Raw genomic sequence first — 23123 nt, 5'->3', positions numbered from 1 at the left:
CAAAAACAAAAATAAAATAAACATATACATTTGGATACCAGTAATTTAAAGTCAGCTTTTATATTATGAATAAAAACTAATTGGAGTATTATTAATTTCTATTATAGAAAGCATGAAGAAAGTATATATCACAGCTAAAATAATATATCATCAGGACAACTTTGAGATTATTCTAGTGAATTTTTATTACTATATCATCAGTATAATTGAACTAATAAGAAAAACAGATTTTGTTATGTTTTTAAGGAAAGAATATTTTCTCCTTAGAACTTAAAAACATTATTTTTTCACCAATTCCTGTTGTTAGGTTTCAATTTCAAATGAAAGTTCAATCTAAAGAAACAATTACAACCTATTAATTTACTATTTCTGAATTAATTTTCTGCTTAATTTGTTCCAATTTTCATCTCCTTTCAGCTAATTCCAAACTTTGACCGAGTAGCTTCAGTCTGAAAACACGTTATTGGTTAATGTAATGGTTTGCACATGCTCAGTTCATAGGTAGCATGGCTATGTGGAAGCTATTTGTAACCAAGACCATGATATTCATAAGTGTATTGGAGTTAGAATGAAAGCATCATGTACACTTGTCAGACTTTGGCTTCTTTGAATCATTAGAAAATGATTCATAATAGTTTTATGCAATTATATGTCCATTTAAATGAATATAGATTGTTATTTTATATTGTTCTTAATTATCATAATGAATACATGCTGACTTTACCCATAATAAATAACATGTACCAATAATAACACTTCAGGATCTTTCATAATTACTGAATCTACATCCTATTAATAAGTGCATGTCAAAAATATTAAGGATATCCTTATCCAGCATTCATATGTGTAACTGCAATTAATCCACTGTATTAATATCTGTGGTGTTTTAATAAGCATGCTTAAAATAAAATTAATAACCATATGTTCCAAAAATTGATTTACAAAGCCTGAAAATATATATAATATTAGTATGAGATATTTCTACTTCAACATTTTAAATTAGAAACTACCTATAAAGTAGATTGTACTCTAACAAAGAAGAAGTCAGTCAAAGTGCTTTAAAGATCGAATTGTTAAGGGATGTGAAGGGTAAACCAAAGGAGGAGGCTGCAATGCTTGGTAAGAAATGTACACATTATCCTGCCCATGTAATTGTAACCCCTCTGTACAGTATGTTCACAAATAAAATTAAATTCAATTAAAAAAAATAATAAATAAATAATAAAGATCGAATTGTTGAATATAGGTTCTGGTGAAGTAACTGTTTCCTACATGGGGTGGGAGTAAAGACATGTACTTTTTGATATTTAAAGTAATAACACTTTTTAAGATTGAAAATACTTGGAACTTTGTAATGAAATGAATAAAATAATACTGTCCAATACTATTCACATAGTGCAGACATTAGTGCATCTTTCCAAAGATGGCTTAACTTTTGTTTGGTCCATACAAAAATATAATTGGGCTTTTCACCAAGATGGCTCCGAAAGCGAAGAAGAAAACTCGTGCCCCTCCTAAAGCCGAAGCCAAGGAAAAGGCTTTGAAGAAGGCAGTGCTGAAAGGTTTCCACAGTCACAAAAAGAAGAAGATCCACACTTCAAGAGTGCTCCGAGGAGAAACAAGCTTGACCACTATGCTATCATCAAATTCCCCCTGACCACTGAGTCAGCCACGAGGAAAATAGAAGACAGCAACACACTTGTGTTCATTATGGATGTCAAGGCCAACAAGCATTAGATCAAACAGGCTCTGAAGAAGCTCTAGGACACTGATGTGGCTAAGGTCAATACCTCGATCAGACCTGACCGAGAGAAGAATGCACATGTTCAACTGGCTCCAAATTATAATGCTTTAGGTGTTGCCAACAAAATTGGAATCATCTAAACTGAATCCAGGTGGCTAATAATAAATATACATTTTTTCCCACCCAAAAAATATGTAAATGGCATTAAATAGTGGAAATAACATTCAGCAATTTAACAGAAACAGGTTATTTATCAATTAACAGAACTTCTCAGTCATGCCTTTCTGTTAAGGAACCTCTATTGTGTTTATGCATATAACTATGAAAAACAGCAGGTATGGTCCTTGATTTAAGGAAATTAATGTTGTTGACTTACAAACGTCATTGATTACAACATTAAATTACCAAGGTATAATATTTTAGAGTTTCAGATGTTCAGTATATATAAATTCAGTATATAACTTGATAATAGATATCAGCTGTTCTACTATCTAGTGGAGGCATTTTAAGATTTTTTTCATAACTAAAATTACTAAAAACAAACACACACGCACATACACATAGAAAATTATACATATTTGGGGCTGGGAAGGTGGCTCAGTGGTAGAGCACTTGCCTTGCATGCCTGAGGCCCTGGGTTCAATTCCTCAGCACCACGTAAGCAAAAAGAGAAAAGCCAGAAGTAGCACTGTGGCTCAAGTGGTAGAGCGCTAGCCTTGTGCTGAAGAGCTGAGGGACAGCACCCAGGCCCAGAGTTCAGACCCCATGACCGGACCCAAAAAGAAAAAAGAAAAAAAGAAAATTATACATATTTGCTATTCACCAGATTGATAAGAAATTTGTTTTAAAGCCTTCAATCAGTCTTTCTAAAAAAGATTCCATAATCAAATGTCTAACAACTTTTCAATACTAGATACCCTGTGATATGTGCACACCATAACTGAATCCTTGAATTCTTCCCTCAGAGACAGAGAAGAATAAGCCAACACAGTAGAGGGGGATTCCAAGTCAAGGTATGCTATGGTAAGTCTAAAAGTCTTTACCAACAAAATTGAGTAAGACATTAAAAGAAAAAAGAAACTACCACTTTACTTAATTTAAAAAAAATATATGCAATTACTGGAGCTCCTATATTATGCCCTACTCCATGTAAGTGATGGTAATGAATGATTTGGTGAACCAGATAGATATTGTTCTCAACTTTGTAAACCTTATTTTTATGCTTTCTTATTACCTGTAAATGGTAATTCTGTGAAAGACACTCATAAAAATGTATAAGAACGATGCTAAAAAATAAATCTAAAATATCTTGTTAAATATCTTGTTAAGAATACAAAGGAAGAAATATATGAAAATTCCATCTCACCCCAGTTAGAAAGGCTATAATCAAGAAATCTAATAATAACAGATGCTGGAGGGGATGTGGCCAAAAGGAAACTCTACTGCATTGTTGGTGGGAGTGTAAACTTGTTCAACAACTTTGGAAAGTAGTATGGAGGTTCCTGAAGGAACTACACTTAGGGCTCCCCTATGACACAGCAATCTCACTTTTGGACATTTACACAAAGGATCACAAACAAGGCCTTACTAAACTGCAGGCTCACGCCTGCAATCTTAGCTACTCAGGAGGCTGAGATCTGAGGATCACGGTTCAAAGCCAGCCCCTGCAAGAAAGTCCATGAGACTATTATCTCCAATAAACCACTAGAAAACTGGAAGTGGTGCTGTGGCTCAAGTGGTAGAGCACTCGCCTTGAGCTGAAGATCACAGGGACAGCACCTAAGCCCAGAGTTTAAGCCCCACGACCGACAAAATATAAATAAATAAAAATAAATAAAGCTACCAGCACAACTATGTTTACTGCAGCATTATTCACCATAGCTAACACATGGAACCAACGCTGATGCCTCTCAGTAGATGAATGGATCAAGAAGAATTCCATTATGTATATATTATATATATTCAACATATATATGCAACATATATATATATATAATATATATAACGGAATTCTATGCCTCTATCGTAAAAAATGGCACAGCCCCATTTGTTAGAAAATGGAAAGATTTGGAAAAATATAATATTAAGTGAAGTAAGCCAGACCCAAAGAAACATACGTCCCATGGTTTTCCTTATTTGGAATAACTAGTATATGTCTTAGGATAATCTTACCAAGCAAGCAGAAAAAGTCAAAAGCTATGTATATATGACCATATAAGATGATGCTAAGCAAAATGAACCCCAAGATAGGAACACAAAAGTTTTTAATCTTTGCTGCTGTTGTTTTTAATATTCTATGTGTTTTGTTGTTGTTGTTGTTTCTTTTGCATGTTCTTCCCCCATGGTATAACCCCTGTTTTCACTGTATTTGATTCCAGTGCCCTTCATCTTGTATCTACTTTTTTTTCTAATTTGGGGAGGAGGGAAATAACAAAATGTTAAAATAAGTATACAGGTTGACCCATTGTAACAATATGATGTACAAGACACTATGTTGAAAACAACCTTTACAATTTGGGAGGGGAGAGGGAGAAATTAGGAAGGTGGGGAGGGAAGGGATGATAGAGGAGAAACAAAGAGGGTAACAATGCTCAATAGGAATTGTACTCATTATCTTACTCATGTAACTGTAACCCCTCTCTAGAGTATCTTTACAGTAAAAAAAGAACCACAAACAATTCAATAAAAATATAATAATCCCAGTTACAAACTGAGATTATTGGCCCTATCAATGAGACTTTGCTCCAAATTCCCAAATTCATGTTGAAATTTTGACTCAAAACCAAGTAAGGCTAGCCACAAAGGCACTACCTCATGAATGAACATTCTAGACTAATCCATTGAGAAAGAAGCATTTCTTTCTATAGACTGACTCGTTGCTTCCAAACTGTACCCTCTCTGTTCTCCTGTCTTTCTTTACCTATAGCCACCATAGGTTCAAAGTAAACAATTTATGCTTTCCTTCCCCCAGATCTCATTAGGAAAAGAAAATGTTACGTAATTCCAACTGCTGACTAACCTTGTTGCTGGTAGTTGTGAGAACTTGTCTCAGGCCTCAGTACTTTCCTATTTCACATCTGCTAATGTTCAATGAGCTCTTTCATTGCAAGGAAACTTCTGTCATCAGGATTTTATTTTAACAGCATGTTTAAAAGTAAGAATATATTCATCTGAAATAGATATATATTTTTTCCAATCAAGGTCTGACTCTATGATATGCCTCCTTGTATTTAATGAATGACAATACAATGACTCTCATATATGATAGAAAATCCCACAAGAACTCACTTGACTAATTATTTTTTCATGTTCAACCAGAACGAAAATTGTAGTAATACATAATTTACAGAATGTAAATGAAAGTAATACATAGGAAAGCAGAATTATCTTCCTCTTGTCATTTTCCATTTCACTTTTTACTATATCATATAGCACAAAAAAAGAAAAAGAAAAAACTTGTTGCCAGCCCTATTTTGAAAGAGTTAATAAATCTTATTTATTGTTTGACTTAAACTTACCTACTAAAGCAGTGAGAGGTTTTGAGTTAGGATCTACTAAGTGTTTTCAAAGAGCCATGGTTGAAATCTGCTCTATCAAAATTACATATCAGATCTATATCTGATTTACTTAAATCTGCTTTACTTAGATTTCTTCTGAAGAAGGTGATGATATTTTTTCCACCTGATTTAACCATGTTCTCTATGGCATTGTGAGAGAGCAAAAACCTACTACCATTGCTTACAAATCTCCCACTGAAATTGAGAGTAAACACTAACTCTGGTATTTTGAATAGTCCTTGTGTATCAATATGTTATAAACTTTTAGGCAAGTATCATTTAAAAAGAAAAGTTCTCTTAGATGAGAGAAATCAAAAGGCCACCCAAATTTGTTGGTAGATGAGATGTGGTATGTAGAAAGGCTCTGGTTCAACAATTAAAATTTTTATTTTTTAAATAATTTTTATATTGTACAGAGAGGTTATAGTTACATGAGCAAGGTAATGAGAACATTTCTTTTCTAGCATTGTTGCCTCCACTTCCACCACTGCGCCCCCCCCCCACCCTGCTTAAATTGTAAAGTTTCTTATACATCTCATTGTTACAATGGGTCAAACTGTATCCATATTTAAACATTTTCTTTATTCCCTTTCCCTCCCCAATTATACCTATATCAAATGATAATGAGACCTATTTATTTTTCAAATCTGTGCTTCCCACCTTGAGAGTGTGCTGATAAAGTAAGTTGTGAATGACAACTTTGGAGGTTCCTACTTTGAGGCTTTTATTCTATGTGAAAGACTCCAGCAAATACCTTCGTTAACAAAACACTGGATATGTTAGCAATTTAAAAATCCAATGCTGTCTAAAACCAAAGTATCAACAAACAAATTCTCAGATCTATCATCCATTTGTCTGATACTGTGAAATGAAATCTTACATTATTTCAAAAATTTAATTTGACACTCCATCACTCATCTCTATCACTGAAGCACTGTTAGTATTGATACAATAGATTTAAAGGATCTATTAAAAATGAGTTTACCCTCTTACTTCTTCTATATGATTTCCATTGGAGCCATAAGACTCTTCCTTCAAGTTAAAGGCAACTGTGTTAGGTTATAATTAATTTTTCCTGCCATATACTTAAAAAATATATTTTTGAGCCAGGTGCCAGTGGCTCATGTTTGTAGCCATAGTGATGCAGGAGGCTGAGATATAAATTCAAACCCATCCAGACCAGGAAAGTCTATGAGAATCTTTTTTTTTTTTTGTCAGTTATGGGACTTAAACTCTGGGCCTGGGCTCTGTCCCTCATCTCTTCATCTCAAGGCTAGTGCTCTACTACTTGAGCCACAGCACCACTTTGGGCTTTTTCTGCTTATGTGGTATAGAGGAATCAAACCCAGGGCCTCATGCATGCAAGGAAAGCACTCTACACTGAGCCACCTTCCAAGCCCAAGTCTATGAGAATCTTATCTCCACTAACCTAACAACAGCAACAGCAACAACAAATCCAGAAGTAGAGCTGTGACTCAAGTGGTAAAGTGTTAGCATCAAAGACAGCACATCACCCAGGCCCTGAGTTCAAGCCCCAAGACTAGCACATGCACACACACACACACACACACACACACACACACACACACACACACACACATGCATATACTAACACTATATATATTATATATTCTATATATGCTATATAGACTAGTGATATAGTTTATATAGTACATATGCTATATATAATATATAATATATAGTATATATACTATATATAGTTTATATAGTATATGTACTGTATATAATATATACATAAACACAGTATATAATAATATGTAATATATTATATACAGTATATATGCTATATATATATATACAGTATATATGCATCTATTATACAACCTGTTAAAAATAGCTGCATATAGAAAATGGCTATTCCTACTTTTAATTTAATAATGTTATGTATTGGGTTTTCATTATACTGAAGAAGATCAAATGAACTCCTTCAGTTTATCTCCAGATGGCTATTCAGTGTTCCTGCAGCAACATGAATGATTTGAACAAGCTGTTTTCCTGCAAAAGGAATTTACATACAATAAACAGTAGAAGCAGAGGTGTTTTTATCTAACCTTATTTGTCTCAGTAAATTCTTTTGACATAAAGTAATGGCTGGAGGTCCAATATCTTGTCCATATGTGATTACCCAGTGGGTCAATGATGGCTGTTACCCTGGAAACAAGATCTATTAAAAAAAAACACTAATAATTTCCACTTTGTTATTCAATTACTTGTATTGCTTCCTACCCACACCCACATAGTCTTAAATCCCATATTTCTTTCAGTAGGTTTAAGTACTATTTAAGCTTAAACCATCAGGGCTTTCCTTTGAGTTTTGTATTTTGTGTATGAATCTCAAGTTTTACATAGTAATACATTTTATGTATTTTTTTCTAGTGCTAATCTTTCTATTGTCAATTAATGACAAAATATATTGCACTTCCAGTGGGAAAAGTGGAAACTTAAAACTTCAGGACAATTTGTAAGGAGTATTGAAAGTGTATCTGTCTTTGGTGTTGATTAGATCCAGAAAGTTCTACCCCAAAATACACGGCACATGATCATTTGAGAAAACAGAGTGAGGTGGCAGCTTTTTCTCGCCTTCTCTCAGAAGCAGCTCATAAACTCCAGAAAGCTTACTTTCCTTTTCCGTCTAATTGAAAACAGCCATAAGATCTTGATTTATGATATTTCACAATACCCAAGAAAGAAAATAAGAGGATTTTTTTTTGGGGGGGGGTCCGGTCATGGGGCCTTAACTCTGGGCCTGGGCTCTCTCCTTCAGCTCTACCACTTGAGCCAAAGCGCCACTTCCAGCTTTTTCTGCTTATGTGGTGCTGAGCAATCGAACCCAGTGCCTCATGCATGCAAGGCAAGCACTCTACCACTGAGCCACCTTCCCAGTCAAGGACTTTTTTCCCTGAAGATATAGAGATACACAAAAAGCAAAAAACAACCAAAAAACCTAAGGAAATGAGACATGGTTGTTTTTGCCAGTTATCATTTCCACTACCCACTCAAACTTCTTTATAACTGCCCCTTTGTCATCATGCATAAGAATGAAAATAGGGGCTTTCTTGTTTCATTCATTCTAAATTTCCTAATGAGGATTCATATCACAGAAAAATTATATTAAATAAATGAGTATGCTTCACCTGTTGTTTGAGGCTCTTGCTTGTGATGGGTAAGATTTCTCTTTTCCCTGTGTTGACTGTGATAGTTGAGCTCTCATCCTGAGTAAGGTATGAAGGAAGCCTGTTGTTTTCTAAGTTAAATGGTCTTTTCATGGCAGAAAGGGACTGGTCAAACTCTTTCCTTATAACGACTGCCTTATTTGCTTTGAAGCCAGATAATATGTCTAAGACACAAGCTGTTCTTGAAGTTATTGTGACTCAAGATTAAATGTTCAAATAAATATATATTAAAATTTAGGATCTCTGAATTAGCACTGAGAATAATTCCTGAAGAGAAACCCAAAGACCAAAACAGAAAAACCAATGATAAAAATTTAATGAGCAAGATGGCTCTCAGTTATTGATATAATTTCATTTATGTAAGCTTCCATACAGCATTCCAGATCTCTCAGGTAGAATCAAAGACATGGTTTTGGTAAAATAATAAGCACATTTAACTGCAAATTGAATGAACTTTGTGAAAAAGCATGCATATTATGGAACTGACTAACTAACCTCATTAGCTTAAAAAGGTGATTTCAAAGTGATCATCCAAAACAAAACAAAAGGATAATGTTTTCAGTTAGTGGATAAGAACTTAGTAAGATAATAATTTCAACAGATAGGACCTCTAGAATTGTTTCCTGTTTTGAACAGTACATTCTTGAAAAAGTAAACCCTGGCAGGAAAGTCATGTGACACTGATAACTGTGAGCAGAGAAACAAAGAACATTTGACAGGTAGACCAGTCATTTTTGTTTCCACTCTGTGAAGCAATTCTTATGACATCTTCAATATTGTGATCAAAACTGAATTCTTGCCAAGCATTAGTGGCTTTTGCCTTTAATCCTAACTACTCAGAGGTTGAGATTTGAATATTAGCATTTTAACTCATCCAGAGCAGGAAAAGTCCATGAGACTCTTATCTTCAATTAATCGCAAAAAAAGTTGGAAGTCCAGCTGTGACTCAAATAGTAGAGTGCTAGTTTTGAGCAGAAAAGCTCAGGGACACCACACCCAGGCCCTGAGTCCGAGTCTGAGAAACATTATGTATACAAAAAACACTCCAACAGAATAGGCTCATAATCTTATCAACTGAGGGAATCTCTACAAAAGAGACATAGATAAAAATTTGGAATCATATGATTAGAGTAATAGATATATGAATATACTTTCAATTTCTAAGTTTAAATTTCTGATACAAAGAGAAACACGATTTTAGTGGCACATGTGTGTATATGTGTGTGTGTTTATGACTAGCTGTGTCTAACCAAAGAGAACATACTAATCAAATAATAAGTTAAATGATGGTAACTAGAAAAATATTTCCATAGGTATTGAATTTATTTTACTAAATTGTATTTTTCTGATTCAAAGTATAAAATTGAAGTTTTTCACTAATAATTTTCAAAAAATTATGTATAAAATGTGTTCTCAAATGATGAATTTCATCATCTAGAAAATAATTGATGAACACAATAATTTTCAGTTTTTACTTATGTATAATTTGCATTTGCATAACATATTATGCAATATAATTCTTTAAAATGGCAGGCAAATTTGTGTTTCACAAATCATCTCAAATTATTTCCTATAAATTCTGATTTGAAACCAGTTCATTTTGTTGAGTATCCATACATGGAATAACACAAATTTGTGAATAAGTAGATTATAATTTATACAATACTAAATATTTGCTACGATTAACAATTAGAAGACTTTTATAACCATGTTCTACTTTCAAATTAATGATCATTCTTACTGAAGTTATTCTTTTAAATCTGTTCATATTGGACATGTATTTTTAATAAAATCTAGAAAATTTGAAAAATTAGATAATTGTTTTACATATGAAGTTGCACTTCTCTGACAAAATTTCTCACTATATATTTATAAGGAGAAAGTATTAATTCACTAAAGAAACAGTTCAGGCAGGCCAAACATTTATAGTCTGTAATTATTTATCTAAACTAATAGGTTTCTTTGAAATAAAAAGGAAGGTACAATAAATTGTTAACTAACTTTTATTAGTGATAATATTTCTAAAGTTGTTAAAATATTAAGATAAAAATTTATCTGAAAATATAAATATCACATGCATTATTAAAGCACATTTTACAACTAGTGTTAAGAGACAGTGGGAACGTAAGTACTAAAGACATTTTGATGTAATTTATTTTATCATATATTGAACTTAATTTTTGCAAATCATACTATCTTTTAAGTTATAAGATTAAGTTCCTACTTCTACTTAGTATTACCAAGTTATGCTTTTTATATGGAATTTTAGCTCATTTGAGGAAATAAAAAATTTGATGAAATAAAAGTTATATGAAAGTACCTAGGCCCTGAATTCAAGCGCTTGACCAACAGAAAAAAGAAAGGAAAGAAAGAAAGAGAGAGAGAGAGAGAGGGAGGGAGGGAGGGAGAGAGAGAGAGAGAAAGAGAAGGAGAGAAAGAGAGAAAGAGAAAGAGAGAAAGTGCTAACTGGGACAAGCCACCCAACAATGAGCATCTAGACCTCCTGGAAAAACCTAGTCTTGGCAATGGTGAGAGTAACAGGGGACCCAGCGACTACTGACATTATCCCCTCCCAGGTTTCAGCACCATAATGTAAGGTTCACCCAAAGGAGACCACCACATGTTTCAGATAGGAAAGAATTTAATGGAGAGAGAGCAAACTGCTGGCCTGCACAGGATGGAGGTAGGCAGGGGGTGCACCAGATGGAGGGTGCAATGGGGTACAAGGGATGCAGGAAAGGAAGGGAAAGGGAAAAAATGAGGATGGATAAAAGGGAAAGAAAGGAATACAATAAGGGATGCAGGAGGCAAGTGGAAGGGTGCAAAAGTATGCAAGGGGAAGGGAAAGAGGGAAAGGGGAGAAACTAATGATGGAGATTGATTATATAAGGATTGGGCAGGGAGAAGATGTGGCCACAACAATAACCTTGTCTGACCTCCCACTGCTCCCAGGTGCACCAGTTACCTGGGTTATGTAGGTGCTGGGTGGGGACTTCTAGAAAGGGCCACATGTGTACATTGGGAGAACAAAGGGAGGGGACAGTTTTCCTCCTTTCCCTCCCCAGGCAGACCTAGCAATAAGTACCTATTTTAAAAAATTAAAGAAAGAAAGAAGAGGATAAATATATCCAGTTGAGAAACTTCAAGACTGGTTTTGTAATAGTGATTAAATAATCTTAATTTATTGAAGGTCAGAATTACAGAGTATCTGGAAATGTGGATTTTAGGCTTTAGTAAGAAAATAAATGAAAAGCAGAGATACTTTTAAAAATATCCTCTTAGCTAAATTCACTACCACTCTACTTAGCAAAAGAAATCCACATTCTCTTAATTATCACTTTTTTTAAAATCATTGAATTTGTGTACTCACTGGTGTACTAAGATTTATGTATAATAATTAGTAGACTATTTCATAAAGAATTTAACCAGAAAGCCTAAAACTTTGTGCCTAGTGATGGTATATATTTGTATGAGTGATGACAGCCTTTAAAATTAAATCCTTAATCTGAATTCTGGTAGGCTCCCTGTGTAGTTTTTGGGTTTTTTTTTAAGTCATCAGAACATTATTAGCATATTTATTAACATTGATCTCCTGTTAACATCTTTGCTAATATTTTGTGCTAATATTTCCTTTATTTCTAAGACAAATATGAAGGTTTAAAAATACTTTTAAAACCTAATACCTCCCAGGCTAATTTCACTTTTTTCAAATTCATTGTCTAAGTAATTATAAAAATTTCACACTAGGCCATTCACCTTTGAAATCTTGAAACTTTTTTGCATGCATTAGCATTGATCTCTTCAAATAATACTACATATCCAAGCTAAAAGCAAACACAGTAACAAAGAAATTAAGCACAGACATATATCTACTATGATACACATATCACTTTTTCTTAAACCTAAGGAAGACATAAAACAAGTATTTCAATCAAATCTATTTTTTGCCAAGAGTAAAAAGAAGATTAAAAAATATTTCTTACATTTCTTTGTGATATCTAGGGTACTCATAAGGTAAATTTGCATTATCACTGATTTACTTATCATAAAACAAGGAACCACTGAGTTTTGTACAATTTTTAATTTATCCTAAGCTATGTTTTAACTTTTGCCTATACTAGACACAACTACAATCACTAAGATAAGTCAGATATGAGGATAAGTTCTTATATTATACAGAAGGGAAAAAGAAACATCTTGATAATTTTGCACTAAAATTTTATTAACACAAGTTATTTTAAAACTATTTAGGTGACAAATTATTTCATTATATCTGTTTACCTGTACAATAATGAATATGTTTTATATTAAAAGTGATTTATACTAAGTCCTTACTATTCAAGAATGTACCCATAAGACATATGTTGACTCCAAGAAACTTATAGTTTAAAAGGATAATTTGGCCATGTGGGCAATAGTAATAGTAGCAATGGAGGGGCGGGGGAACACACAAGCTACAGAAAATTCTTCAAGGAAATAAACAAATGTTTATAAGAACATTAAATGAATATTAGACATTATTTAATCTTGAAAATGATCATGAGGTTTTTCCAGACCAAAATAATTAATGTTAAGTGAAAAGAATAATGACATAGCATGGTGGTTTTGGTACAATAGTTACAATGATGTTTTGAAAATGGGTATACAGAAATATACAGTGGTTCCATTAGTTTTTAGTGGATCTCAATTTTTTTCTATCATCTAATGACATTATTGCCAATATAACATTTTAGTGAAACTCATCTTTTACATAGTTTTGATGAGGCTGATGTAAACAATATATAGGTATTTATGCACACATAGCATAGTCAATTATCTCTAATGCAAAATACATATATACATATATATGTATACATATGTATTGTAAACATATAGTCATATGTTTACAATAGGCATTTACTCTGTTTTGTCATTATTTTAGAGTGTATTTATTTCACTTGCTTAACAAGATACAGTTTATACACTATATGCAATTGTGGGCTTATTACTGTAAAGCCCCATGTATTATTAATATATGCTAATTAAAAAAATTTAAAACTCAAGACAATTACTGAAATAAATAAAGACCCTTTCTCTCAAAAGAAAGCATATTTATAACAGATTGGCATGGTACATGGATAGAGTCTAATATATTTTTTGTGTAAACATGAAGAAATAATTTTGTAAAAAGTAAAAATACAAAGAACTAATTCTTCTTTAAATTTAAATTTTATTTTATTTTATTGTAAAGATGTTGTACAGAAGAGTTAGAATTACATATGTAAGGCAATGAGTACATTACTTTTCATCATCGTCACTCTTCCTTTGTTGTTGTTCCACTATTCTTTCCCTCCCCACCTTCTACACTCTACTCCACAACACCCTACTCCCCACCACGCCTAAAGTTGTAAAGTTCATTTCCAATATACTGTCCTGTGGGTATCATTGTTGCAATGGGGCACCCTGTGTCTTTGTTTCAGCGTATTATTATTCCCCTTCTCCTCCCAAGATTAGACAAATGTATATACAAGAGGCAGGGTACCAAAATCACATACAGTGACAATAGGGGATATACAATAGGGGGAATAACATGCAAAGGAAACAAAAAAACTACATAGTACTTTTAAAACAACAACAAAGAACACGTGTCCATATCTTGGGGTTCATTTCAATTAGCATCATCTTATACGGACATATGAACATAGCTTTTGATATTTTTTGTTAATCTGATAACATTGTATGTATATATACTAAATATTGAAAGAAGGGAAACCATGAGACCTAAATAACTTTAGATCTGACTTACCACACTTCATATGATTTTTTCCAGGTCTCTCCATTTCATAAGAAATGGGGCAGTGCCATTTTTTCTGATGGAACTATAGAATTCATATATATATACATATGAATATATATGCATATATATGTGTGTGTATGTGTGTATATGTATATATATATATATATATACATATATATCACATTTTCTTAATCCATTCATCTATTGAGGGGCATCTGGGTTGGTTCAATATCTTAGCTATGGTGAATAATGCTGCAATAAACTTAGTCATGTTGGTAAATTTAGTATAACCTTGTTTGTGAGCATTGGGGTAAATTTCCAAAAGTGGGATTGCTAGGTCATAAGGGAGCTCTATGTGGAATCGTTTGAGGAACCTCTATACTGCTTTCCAGATAGTTTGAACAAGTTTACACTCCCACAAACAATGCAGTACGGTTCCCTTTTGGCTACATCCTCTCCAGCATCTGTTGTTATTAGAGTTCTTGATTATATCCATTCTAACTGGGATGAGGTAGCATCTCAATCTTCTTTTGATTTCTATTTCTTTTATGGCCAGAGAAGTTGAGCATTTCTTCATGTGTCTATTGACCATTCTTATTTCTTCTTCAGAGACATCTCTCTTCAAGTGTTTACCCCACTTGCTGATGGAGCAGTTGTTTTTTTGAGGATTTATTTTTGGAGGATTTAATTTTTTGAGTTCTAAGTATATTTTAGATATGAGGCCCTTGTCTGTTGTATAGCTAGTAAAGATCTTCTCTCAATCTGTGATATTTCTTTTGATCTTATTAGTTATGTCCTTTGTCATGCAGAAGTTCTGTAGTTTCATGCAATCCCGTCTGTCCAACCTTTCTTAAATTTGTTGTGTTTCTGGGACTTTATTAAGAAAAATTTGGCCTTTGCCAAGGAGCTGTAGAATGTCTCCTATTCCTTCCTGTAATTTTTTCAGGGTGTCTGCTCTTACTTTGATGTCTTTGATCCATTTGGAGTTGATTTTGGTATAGCATAATATACAAGGATCTAATTTTAGTTTTCTACAGGTGTTTAACCAATTTTTCCAACACCATTTACTGAAGAGGCTTTTTTTCCATTGTATTTTTTTGGCTCCTTTATCAAAGATTAGGTGGCTATAGTCGGTGGGTTTATTTCTGGAGCTTTGGTTCTATTCCTTTGGTCTTCAGGTCTGTTCTTATGCCAGTACAAAGCTGTTTTGATTACTATGGTTCTGTAGTAGAGTTTGAAATTTGGTATTGATATTCCTTTAGCATTGTTCTTTCTTCTTAGGATTACTTTTAATAGTCAGGGTCTTTTAGTGTTCCATATGAATTTTTGGATTGCTTCTTCCATTTCATTGAGAATAAGGTTGGGATATTGATGGTATCACATTGAATTTGTAGATAGCCTTTGGCAGTATTGCCATTTTCATCATATTAATCCTCCCCATCCAGGAGAATGAGAGGTTTTCCTACTTCCTTAGTTCTGCCTTAATCTCCTTTTTTCAGGTTTTTAAAGTTTTCATCAGAGAGGTCCTTCATTTCTTTAGTTTAAGTCAACTCCTAAGTATTTTATTTTTTGTGGAGCTGTTACAAATAGAGTTACTTTCCTGATTTCAGTTGTGCTCTTCTCCTTCTTGGCATACAGAAGAGCCATCGACTTTTGCTACTACATTGCCAAAGTTTTGAATCAGCTCAAGTAGCTAGGGAGTGGAGTCAATGGGATGCTTTAAATACAAGATCATGTCATCTGCATGTTTCCATCTCGTGTTATTGCTCTAGCTAGGCATTCTAATTCTAAATTGAAGAGGAGTGAAGAAAGCAGACACGCTTGTCTTGCTCCTGAGTTTTGAGGAAACGGCTTTAGCTTTTCACCGTTAAGCATAATTCTGGCTCTAGGTTTGTCATACATGGACTTTATTGTATTGTGAAATGTTCCCTGGATTCCTAGCTTTTCCACAGCTTCCATCATAAAGGGGTGTTGGAGCTTGTCAAATGCTTTTTCTGCACCTATTGATATAATCATGTGATTTTTATTCTTGCTCTTGATGTGATGTATTCCATTAATTGATTTGCATATATTGAACAAGCTTTTCATTGCTGGAATGAATCCTGTTTGATTACGATATATGATTTTTTTGATGATATGTTGATGTCGAATGGCCAGAATTTTGTTGAGAAGTTTTTCATCAATGTTCATCAAAGAAATGGGTCTATAGTTCTCTTTCTTTGATGTGTCCCTGTCTGGTTTTTGTATGAGGGTTATTATGGCTTCATAGAAATAGTTTGGAAGTGAACTTTCACTTTCAATTTCATTGAAGAGTTGCAAGAGTATTGGTGTAACCTCTGCTTTGAAGGCCTTGTACAATTCAGCTGTATATCCATCTGGTCCTGGGCTTTTCTTTGGTGGGAGGTTTCTTATTGCTGTTTCTATTTCAATGCTTGATATGGGTCTGTTAAGTTGATTTACTCATCTTGGTTTAGCTTGGCATATCAATATTTGTGAGAAATCCTTCCATTTCATCCAGATTCTCAAACTTATTAGCATAAATGTTTGAGAAGTATTCCTTTATAATGTTCTGAATCCTGGGTTTTTTTTCTGTGATGATGTTTCCATTCTCATCTCTGAGTTTATTTGGTGGTGTTCTCTTCTTTTTCTGGTAAGATTTGCTAAGGGTTTGTCAATTTTGTTAATTTTTTGAAGAACCAATTCCTTGTTTTGTTGGTTCTTTCTATTTTTTTTTTTGAGTCAAATTGATTTAATTTTAATTATTTGTTTCCATCTACTGCATTGGAGTTTGGCTTGTTCCTCCTTTTCAAGGAGCTTCCTGTGCATCATTAAATTGTTGGTTTGAGATCTCTCCAATTTGTTGATGTAAGAAGTTGGAGCTATTAATTTTCCTCTGAGTACTGCCTTTGCTGTGTTCCAGAAAAGCTTGCAGTTTGTGTGCTCATTTTTGTTAAATATCATGAATACTTGAATTTCCTTTCTAGTCTCTTAACTGACCCATTTGTGTTTCAACAATGTGTTGTTCAGCCTTCATATGGTACAGGATTTTCTTTGGTGTCATTTGGTGTTGAATATTCCCTTGTGATCTGAGAGAATGCAGGGCATAATTTCAATGTTTCTGTATTTGGAGAGATTTGCATTGTGTCCTAAAATGTGGTCTATTTTGGAGAATGTTCTATGTTCAGATCTTCTGTTTCTCTGTTGAAATTTTTCCAAGTTGATCTATCCATTGGGGAAAGTGGTGTGATAAATTCATCAACAATTAATGCCTTTGGATCTATGTGTGATTTTAGGGAAAGTAGTATTTCTTAGAGAAATTTGAGTTCTCATGATTTGGTGAATGGATATTTGCAATTGTTATATCCTCCTGTAGGAGAGATCCTTTTTTTAGTATGTAATGTCTGTCTATGTCTTCTCACTAATTTTAACTTAAAAAGTATTTTATCTGATATGAAGATTGCTAATCCAGCCTATTTGTGGGGGCCATTTGCTTGGTAGATTTTATTCCAGCCTTTCACTTTCAGAATATGTTTTTATTAGGGAAGGTGGGTCTCTTGAAGACAGCTAATAGACGAATCTGTGTTTTGATCCAATGAGAGAGATTATGTTGTTTGATTGGAGAGTTAGTCTATTAATATTGAGAGTTAGGATTGTGAAGTGCTTGGTAGTTCCTGACATGTTGTCCATCTTCTTTGGGGCTGTGTCACCTAGATTCCGCCTATGTTTATCTGATTGTTTGGGGGCTATTTCTCTGCTTTCATCATCTTCTAGTGGATTCTCTATGTGTAGGTCATCTTTTTTTTTTGTCGGTCATAGGGCTTGATCTCTGTACATGGGCACTGTCCCTGGGCTTTTCAGCTCAAAGCTAGTGGTCTACCACTTGAGCCACAACACCACTTCTGGTTTTCTAGGGGTTTATTGGATATAAGAGTCTCACTGTCTTTTCTGCCTGAGCTGTCTTTGAACTGTGATCCTTAGATCTTAGCCTCCTGTGTAGCTAGAATTATAGGCATGAGCCGCTAGTGCCCAACTTGGATGGGACATCTTTAAGTATCTTTTGTAGTGATGGTTTTGTGGAGACATACTGTTTCAGGTTTTCTTTGATGTATAAGGATTTTACTTTTCCCTCAGTTATGAAGGAGAGTTTACCTGGGTACACTATTCTTGATTGATAATTGTTTGTCTTTAGGGTATGGTATACTTCATTCAAGGCTCTTCTTATTTTCATTGTCTCTGCTGAGAAATCTGTAATTATCCTGATTGGTTTTCCTTCATAGTTGATTGATCTTTTCTCCCTGACAGCTTAAAGGATCCTTTCCTTGGTATCTATTGATTCTGTGTGGATTACAATGTGGTTGTGGGATGTTCTGTTCTGACTGATCTATTTGGGGTTCTAAATACATCTTGTATTTGAATGGGCTTGTCTTTTTGCATGTTTGAAAAGATCTCTTCTTGGATTCTGTTAAGATAATTTCCTAGGCCTTTGGAATCTGTTTCTAGGTCCTCTTTTACACCCATTAGCCTTAAATTAGGACTTCTGATAGTGTCTTATATATGCTGAATAGATGTATCATATTTTTGATTTGTTTTGAATCCTTGTCTGTTTTTTCTCTATATCTATGTTATCTTCTATTCTAGAGATATGGTCTTCTGCATAGTCTAGTCTACTGTTCAGACTTTCTACTTTGTTTTAATTTAATTAATTAATTAATTAATTAATTTTATTTCCCTTCCTTCTAATTGCTTAGTTTTAATGGCTTCAATTTCTTTGTTGAAAGTTTGGTTTATATCTTGTATGAATTTCTTTGCCTCCTTGATTTGGTTTTCCGTGTTCACTCTCAAATCTCTTAGTTGAGTTGCTATACTTTCATTGGACTTTCTTTCCTTTGGTTGAGATTCATTCAGCTTTCTGGTTGTGGATTCCATGAATTCTTCTATTAATCTTTTGTTTGCCTCATTGCACTCATGCATAACCTTATGTAGGATTTCATTTTTTTTCATTCATCATGTTTACCAGTAGTATTAATAAAGCATTTTGAGTGGTAATCTCTGGATTTTTTTTTATTAAATGCTCTGTTGCCTGTTTATCATGGGGGGTGTTGAAATTCCTCGACTTGCCATGTTTCTTGTGTTGCTTTGGCTCATTCTTCCCATTTGGGAATGAAAGCAAATCCAATTCCTCACCTTTTTTGTCAGTGAATGTATAGCCAATTACACACCAGAACATAATTCTTAGAAAGCACCTACACAGAGCCCTGTAGTTGCACAAACTTTGGGAGTTTACAATCAACAGTGGGTATTTTCACTTTTTCTCACCTTTTTGAGAGTGAGAGTGTATCCTATTCTACACCAGAACAAACATCTAAGACTAGCACTTACCCAGAGCTCTGTAGTAGCAGTCTTGGGGGGTTTACAATCAACAATGAGACTTTTCACAGTATTACATCTTTTGGGGGAGTGAGAGTATATCAATTACACACTAAAAATCACAATTCTAAGACAAGTCCCCCACCTAGAAACCTGTATCTTTACACTGATTTTTGAGGTTCCCAATCATAGATAGATATTCACTTATTTATTCCTGCTTATCTTTGTAAGGGGGGAGTACTGCATTTCAGAAGTGGGAATTATAAGCAGTTTTTATCAATGAGTAGCTATATTGTGAGGTTTAGAATGGATTGGGCAGAAAGGATAACACCATGAGCCACTTTGGCATAATCACATTGACCACAGATTTAGTTTATTCAATATTTCATACTTGGGGATCAACACAGTAAAGAAAGTGAAGAGGGAATGAAGGAATAGGAATAATTGTAAATGGGTGAGGTGCAGTTAGAAGAAAAATTAAGATATACAATGAAATATAGGAGGAGGAAAATCAGGTTAGAGGGATGTAGCAAAGGAAAGGAACAGAGGGAGGAAAGTTATGACAACTTAAAGAAGACAACTTAAAACAAAACAACAAAAAACACAAAAAAGAAAGAAAAAAGATATGCATAAAAATAAGAAATTAGAACAATTATGTATGTATGAAGTAATAATACTAAAATTAAGAATACTAACATTGTGCAGTAAGGAATCGGGTGATCAATATATAGTCTGAAATAAGTCTATACACAGTTAAGGAGAAAGCCTAGTGGTCACCTTAGGCTGTGTATCCAGTTGTGAACAGAACAGCAATGAGGAAGGAAAAAAACAACAACAAAAACAAGATTGTAGCAAAAAGAAAAAACAAGAAGCAGGGCACGGGTGGCCCATGCCTGTAATCCTAGCTACTCAGGGGCTGAGAGCTGAGCATCCGTTCAAAGCCAGCCCAGGCATGAAAAGTCTGTGAGGCGCTTAGCTCCAATAAAACACCAGTAAACCAGAATTTGAGCTGTGGCTCACGTGGTAAAGCATTGGCCTTGAGTAGAAAAATTGAGGGACAGAACCCAGACCCAGAGTTCAAGCCCTACAACTGAACCCTCCCCCATAAAAAAAGTGACAGGAAAAAAAAGGTAACAGAGAGTTAAACTAGTTGCAAAAATAAAAAGAGAAGGAGCAAAAAAATAATTAAAAACAAAGAAAAATTTAAAAAATGTAATTGTGGAAAAAGGAAAAGGAAAAAATGTATCTTCTACATATTTAGGTGACTCTTAGGTTTCCCCTAAGTCTGCTTTCTAGTCTCTTGATGGTGTCTTTGATTTGCTTATGGTGGTCAATTTTCTCTGTTTCTTGGTCGGTTTCTCAAATCTGCTTATTTGGGTAAGCAGAAAAAAAGTTCTGCTTTACAGGCTTGGGTACTTTACGAGATTCTTCCCAGACTAAAAAGCATGATCTGCTTTTCTTTGTGCTGCTGGGAGGAGATGGTTGGAGACTGTAGCTTGTTGCTGCTGGGACTGAGCTTGGGCGTGGTTGGTGTTTTAGCTTGTCTGCAGTCAGCCATCTTTTCCAAAGTGAGGAACCCCCTTTAGGCTACTAACCTGGATCCTCTCTTGGCTTTTATAGCCTGTCCACTGTCCCGACCCGCAGGACTTCAACGAGGGCGGTGAACCTAAGCGAGAAGGAATGAAGGGACAAGAGACACGAAGAAGGACAGCAAGACAAGGATTCTGATCAAGCTGCCAATTTTTATTTTTCACACAAGGGTATTTATATGCTTGGACTTAGGGCGTGGTGCAAAGGTGGTCGTTAAGTAGATTTAGGGCAGGGTGAAAAGGTGGTCGTTAGTAGCTGCAGGGTGTTTACTTTAAGGCGTGGTGAAAAGGTGGGATTCTGTAAACTCAGGCTCAGGTTGTTCCAGTGAGATAGTTAAGCCTATCAAGTTTGAGAAACTTAACTTTTGGCTCCCAACATCTCCCCCTTTCTTATTTAGAAAATTGACCATCAGTTGTTGGTGCTCTTTTTGAGGGGGTGACAGAGGCTCTGTTCCTCTAAGGGCCCAGGGTTTTTCTCCGCTCCGAGCGAGCGTCCTCACTCGGGGAGGGGAATTTTACAGGCCTTGGCATGTTTTTTGAGGAGACGGCTTGTGGGTATGCATGCCAACCGTCATGCACCAGAGCTTGCCACTCAGGGGTCTTGGGTTTTGGGATCTCGCGGATCCATCCCCCTGCAGTCTTACCTGCACCCTTGATTAGAGCATTTCTTCTTCCTCCCATAGGTGCATCCTCCCCCAAGCGGAGGGGCCTATAGGAGGAGGGGCGAACCTATCCCTTATGGCAATAGGTCTTGCCCGTTGAATGGTCAGGAGTTATGAATAAGGAGGGTTTTCTAAATAAGAAAAAAAAAAGGGAGGGCTGTTTCCCACTGGAACAAGCTCATGGCAAAACACTAATTAAAAGCCTGGGGTCAATCCTAGATCTCAATGCTGCGGTCTGCCATATCAAGGCGATGGTGATGAACCTGTATGGGCTTAGAAGCCAAGAGATTAATCTGTTATTTAATAAATTTAAACAGGATGGTCCATGTCTGGAGTTCTAGCTGCATCTGCGAGAGAAAAGGCATCATCCTCGGGGGAAAGGCTTCCCCTGGGTTGTGGTAAGCCATTCACCTGTTTTATCAAGCGTTCTGGCAGCCACCTTGGGGCCGCTTGTTCTTGATCTAAAATACAGGCTGAACCTCGCCCCCAGATAAGAACAGGATCTGGGCCCTTCCATTTGCCTGTAAGGGGGTCTCGCCACATGACAGACGGGCGGGCAGAACTGGAAGATGGGTGCCAATGCCTGTCAGCTGCCGAGTGGCCTTCATTGTCTAGAGTTAGAAAATTAAGGGCGAACAATGTATGACTAAGGCGATCCCTAGGAGTGGAAAATGAAAAGGCAGAGGCTTTGAGGCGAGTAAGCCAGGTTTTTAGGGTGTGGTGGGCTCGTTCTACAATGCCCTGACCTTGGGGGTTATAGGGAATCCCAGTAGTATGACAAATCTGGAAAATAGCACAAAACTGTTTAAACTTGGCACTGGTATAGGCTGGGCCATTGTCTGTCTTTATGTGGGCTGGTTTTCCCATTACAGAAAAGGCTAGAACAAGGTGAGAGAGAACATCTTTGGCAGTTTCTCCTGAGTGTGGTGAAGCAAAAACAAACCCGCTAAATGTGTCTATGGAGACATGTATATATCTTGTTTTTCCAAATTCAGGAAAATGGGTAACATCCATTTGCCAGATTTGATTGGGTAGCAGTCCACGGGGGTTAACACCCAGATGTTGTACAGGAAGGGAGACAACACAGGCAGGGCATGCCTTTACTATCTCCCGTGCTTGCTGTCTAGTAATTTTACAAAGCAACCGAAGGCTCTGGGAGTTTAGATGGTGGAGATTATGTAATTCTGTAGCCTTTTGGACAGACCCAACAAAAACCGGAAAAATGGAACGAGTG

The 23123-nt window shown here is 35.2% G+C and overlaps 1 pseudogene; it reads left to right on the top strand.

Annotated features, from left to right (window-relative positions):
* The first annotated feature begins 1477 nt into the window (after positions 1-1477).
* LOC122117363 lies at positions 1478-1884 on the top strand (annotated as a pseudogene).
* Positions 1885-23123: the final 21239 nt, after the last annotated feature.

Source organism: Dipodomys spectabilis, unplaced genomic scaffold (genome assembly GCF_019054845.1).
Source record: "Dipodomys spectabilis isolate Male_0828 unplaced genomic scaffold, ASM1905484v1 ptg000140l, whole genome shotgun sequence".
Classification (NCBI taxonomy): domain Eukaryota; kingdom Metazoa; phylum Chordata; class Mammalia; order Rodentia; family Heteromyidae; genus Dipodomys; species Dipodomys spectabilis.
Note: the sequence above shows the minus strand (reverse complement) of the source record. Positions and strands in the feature narration are given on the sequence as shown.